Source organism: Engystomops pustulosus, chromosome 6 (assembly GCF_040894005.1).
Source record: "Engystomops pustulosus chromosome 6, aEngPut4.maternal, whole genome shotgun sequence".
NCBI lineage: Eukaryota > Metazoa > Chordata > Amphibia > Anura > Leptodactylidae > Engystomops > Engystomops pustulosus.
In genome coordinates, this window is record NC_092416.1 from 126,789,721 (window position 1) to 126,794,685 (window position 4,965).

General features: G+C 41.5%; 1 long non-coding RNA gene across 1 annotated transcript; it reads right to left on the reverse strand.

Moving 5' to 3' along the window:
* Positions 1 to 2,126: 2,126 nt before the first annotated feature.
* Positions 2,127 to 4,687, reverse strand: LOC140066062 (uncharacterized). The gene is made up of 5 exons (XR_011848095.1): positions 4,574 to 4,687; positions 4,063 to 4,126; positions 3,764 to 3,878; positions 3,592 to 3,673; positions 2,127 to 3,482 (listed from the first exon to the last, which is right to left on the reverse strand). It is a non-coding gene; the product is annotated as an uncharacterized lncRNA (long non-coding RNA).
* Between the last annotated feature and the right edge of the window lie 278 nt (positions 4,688 to 4,965).

A 4,965-nucleotide genomic window follows, 5' to 3' on the forward strand; every position in this document is an offset into this window, starting at 1 on the left:
TGCTGAGGAGGCTGAGGGCATTTGGAGTGCAGGGGGCACTTCTTAAGACCTTCTTCAATTCTGTAGTGGCACCGGCCATCTTCTTTGGTGTAGCCCATTAGGGGAGCAGCATCTCAGCGAGGGAAAGGAGCAGACTGGACAAACTGATACGGAAAGCCAGCTCTGTCCTGGGGGTCTTCTTGTCACAGTGCAGGTGGTAGCTGAGAGAAGGAAACTGCAAGTGGAAATCTATTCTGGAGACTACCTCCCATTCCATGCATGAGACTGTGGTGGCATTGGATAACACCTTCAGTGACCGACTCCTTCACCCCGAGTGGGAAAAGGAACGTTATCAGATGTCATTCCTCCCCGCTGCGATCAGGCTGCTCAACCAACAAGGCCCAAACGGAAGTAAGCAGTGCTCACCATCTAACCAGTCCCTGCAGGTCCCATACATAGACTGAATACCAAACTGCGATCATTACTTGTCTTCTTTTTTTTCCTTCTTTTTTTATTTTTTCTTTTGTTCATTTATTTGTAATATTATTTATACTGTACTCTCTTATGCATTATAAAACGGACTGAAAACGCTCCAAGAACACCCCATGTCGCAGCAACCAGTGCTGTGTTGTAAACACTAATCGATGTAGAAAAGTGCATGTATGTGAATAACCTACACAAAGGGGTAGTTGAGCATCTCTGCGCATGTTTAAAAACAAATCAAAAGTACAGTGTCCTGTGTAGTCACATTCGGCATGTGTGGACGGATGCCTAGAACCAAAGACTGTAGTATGTGTATGCGCATGGACGTACAAGTGGGCAGCACAATATGGTAATATGGAGAACATGTCAACACATACACTTCACCAAACCCAGCTCGAGAATCAGCTTGTCTGCACATGCGCATACATATACTAGCGTCTTGCTTTTTTGGATATATCTAAATATATATAATAAAAATATACATGAATGCTATATATTATTGTTTATTTCTGCAATTGTTGATTTTGATGCTGTTACATCTGTGTTAGAGTCTTCTGCAGTCATGCTGAGAAGATGCTAATTTCTCCTGGTTAACTTCAGTTGTCAGTCTGAATAGTGTTCAAGTGGCTGAGTTGCTGACTGAATCTACCACACCCACCTCTGTGTTTCAGATCCCCCTTTAGCAAGTCCCTATGTGCCTGCTAGTAAAATAATAGACCTTAATACTTGCCTTATTCAAATGCTCCCCGCATCTGCGCAGTCCCACATGGAAGCCATCGTACTACAACGCGGTATACTGCTCCGGCTTCATTAAAATACTGTGCAGACACGAAGAGCTCTAGAAATGGGTAGAGATGAAGCACCTCATTGGACCCAACTATAGGTAAGTAAGTGATATAAGTGATTTTTCCTATAACATCCAGAGAGGGACTAAATAGCGATTTGCTCTAGACTACCAGTCAATAAGGACCTGTGGTTGGTTTAGTGTCCCTAAGTGCTGCAGGTCCTCTTTAAGGCTTTGCTCAACAATATAAAAACACAGTGTAAAACAACACTAAAATTGGACAGTAGAAAACCGAACTTGTGCCACAAATTGATAAATGTGCTCCATTGTTTCATTGGAGATGAATGGAATAAGATAAAAGGGGACACTAAGGGGCAGATTTACTTACCCGGTCCTGTCGCGATCCAGCAGCGCATTCTCTGTGGAGGATTTGGGTCTGGGCGGGATTCACTAAGGTAGTGCGCCCGATGTCCACCAGGTGTCGCTGCTGCGCTGAAGTCCGTCGGAGTTCACTGGAGTTCACAATCCATTGCTGGATGCAGGTAAGTGTGTGTTTTTTTTAAAAAAATACGGCGGTTTATCCGAATCCGTCGGGTTTTCTGACGGCCACGCCCCCCAAATTTCCGTCACCTGCATGCCGGTGCACCACAATCCGATCGCGTGCGCCAAAAACCTGGGCAATTCAGGGAAAATCAGCGCAAAACGGTAATATTTGGGTAACCCGACTGAAAAAGTGATTCGGGCCCTTAGTAAATGACCCCCTAGGTTTTTCTAAACTGCATCTCTTGGAAAAATATCTAGTCCATATCTAATTTTTTATTTTAATTGTTGATGAAAGAATGTCATCCACCCAGGATTTTATAATCTACCAATCTACAACAAGTGCTTGTGTAAATGAGCAGCAGAGATTTTTCATATCTATTAAAAGTGTTCACTTTCCTTAAAGAAGCCAATGTCATTTGTGGAATTGTGATGTAGGTCCTATCATGCATGGGGATGTGAAACACATTAGATTGTGCACTGATTCTGCTGTCCCTTTAAAGTTGAATAATTTAGTTGCACCTGTCAGTTTGCTGTATGAGAGCAGAGCTGTCATTCCAGCACTAAATATGATGTGAATTTCCACCTTTGTTCTCCGGAGTGTAGGAGGAAGAAATCATTAGCAGAGTTTACGTCTGTCTGTTGCATATCATCACATTAAAAATACAGAACTGCTGTCTCTTTAGCTTAGCAGTAAGTTCTCCCTTACTGAGGCAATAGAATCCTGAAAATGAATTTCGATCCCCTCTATGTATAAACCTGCAGATACACAGAGTGGAATTTATTAACATCAACTTTTTAAATGACCTAAAATCCCTCCAGACAGATGTACCCAGAGTCCCAGATCTAAGTCTTAGTAGATCTGGAGGTCATCGTCACCAGATTAGACTTCTTTAGACTAGGTCTAACCTAGGTTAGATGTTACATAAAGGGGCAGATTTACTTACCCGATCCTGTCGCGATCCAGCAGCGCATTCTTGAGGATTCAGGTCTTCCGGCGATTCACTAAGGTAGTGCGCCCGATGTCCACTAGGTGTCGCTGCTGCGCCGAGGTCCGCCAGAGTTCGCCGGAGTTCACCAACCTATCCTGGGTGCATGTAAGCGTGTGTCAAGGGACACATTTCTAAAAAAATACCACGGTTTTTCAGAATCCATCGTTTTCGATGGGCAGGCCCCTGATTTCCGTTGCATGCATGCCGGCGCCGATGCGCCACAATCCGATCGCGTGCGCCAAAAACCCGTGGCAATTCGGCGCAAACCGGTAATTTTCGGGAAACCCGACGAAAAAAAGCAATTTGAGCCCTTAGTAAATGACCCCCATAGTCTATTTGTGCAATTTTAGTCTGAGTTTTGTTTCTTTTGTACTGATTTTTGCTTATTTTTATGCAATCTACAGTATGCGAACCGGCATTTACAAAAGTGTAGCACATTGAATTAACGGTGCTCCATGAATAATGGTGATAATAATAACAATAATAACCAGATATCCAACAATCATATTTTGGAGAAAAGTCTTGGAGGTAGGCAGTACTTGAAATTACTTAGTATCTTTCTCATCTCTTTGTAGAGGCTCCTTGGTTTCAGCAGGGACTCTTTGATTTCTTTCAGTCCTGTCATTGTGCCTGTTGATGCCATGGATTGGCTGAGATTTTTCATGCAGATGTTTGACAATGTACTTGACCTTAACACTTCAAGCCTGGTGAGACAAGAAGCACAATAGGATGAAAAGACCTTATAGAAACCAATGTGTCCCTCTGTAGTGGTAATGTATGTATAATTGTCTTTAATATTTAACAAGTACAAACCTTCAGGGGGTTTCCATAAATGACAAATCCTTTCTGAGTTCTGGGAACCCAAAGCCACCATTAGAGGGAGCTTAGGAGTAAACTGCAAAACATTTATAAATTAAATTCCCTTTATGAAAATGACACCTATGTCATGGTAAATTAACCTCTGGGGACTGCCCATAGTACCTACACTGTACGACCTCAAACGTTTAAGACTGTATTGAGAGCCTCTGGGAGGCTCCTATAGCTGCCAAACAATACTCCTTCTCACAGCCTAGGGGAGTCCCTTTTCGACCCTCGGGGACCTAAAAAGTAGTAAATTAAAAACTTTCAAAAAATATTTTAAAAAGTAAAAATTTAAATCAGCCTTTAGCTAAAACACACTGGCCTAAATACTTCATATATGAAAATCTAGATATAATTATGCCATGCAATGAACCCCCCAACAGAAAAAAAAAAATTTGAAATGTCCAAATCGTGGCTACTCACCATTTTTCAATCCTTGAATATATAACAGTTCTTAAATATGTATAAATGAAAACGTCATCTTGTTCTGCAAAAAATTGTTTTTAAATTTTTTAAGGTAATTTTAAGGTATTCAGACACAACAAAACTAATTAAATTTATGCTATCACTGTCATACCAACATTTATGATGTTTTTTTAGGATGTTTAGGATGCTTTATCTGATAGTTATGCATAGTTAATACAGTAAATGCCAAGCCTACTAGAAAATGGCACAGTACATGGCACAGAATATAAAATTATGCCACTAGTAAGTAGCTCTCACACAGCTCTGTAAATGGAAAAACAAAAAAGATTTGGCTTTTGAAATGAAGGAAGTTAAAAATGTAAACGCAAAAATGGAAAATTTTCCATTCCCCGTAGTTGTCTATGGTGCCCGGGCTCAGTCCGATGAGCACCACATATGTTTACCGTACTGTGCCGTGGCCGTGAGCCTGCACTATCTTTTGGCCGTAAGCTGTAAGACGGCCACTTACAGTAAGTAAGTGCGCCACTACTCTCTATGGAGAGGGAAGGGGTGAGCAATGCTCGCTTCTCCTCTCCAGCGCGCCCGATGTGTGCCTGCACGGCAGAGCTGAAGCATCATGGGATAAGCCCTATAGAAAGGAAAATCTAGAACAGACAAGTGGTCGAATAGAAGACAAAGTACGTGGATTTGACAAACTTTGTTGAAGAAGGAGGTAGATATTCAGATACAAAAGTATTTGCAAATGAAAACTTTTTTCATAAATATTTATAACGGAGCATTGAGTGATTTCCATGCCAGTGTAACACTTATTATAATACAAACTTTGTTGTTTTCTTCTGATGACGATTTCCTGGTAGACTAATTATTAGGGTAACCTGTGATCTCGCTCTGCTGGTTCTC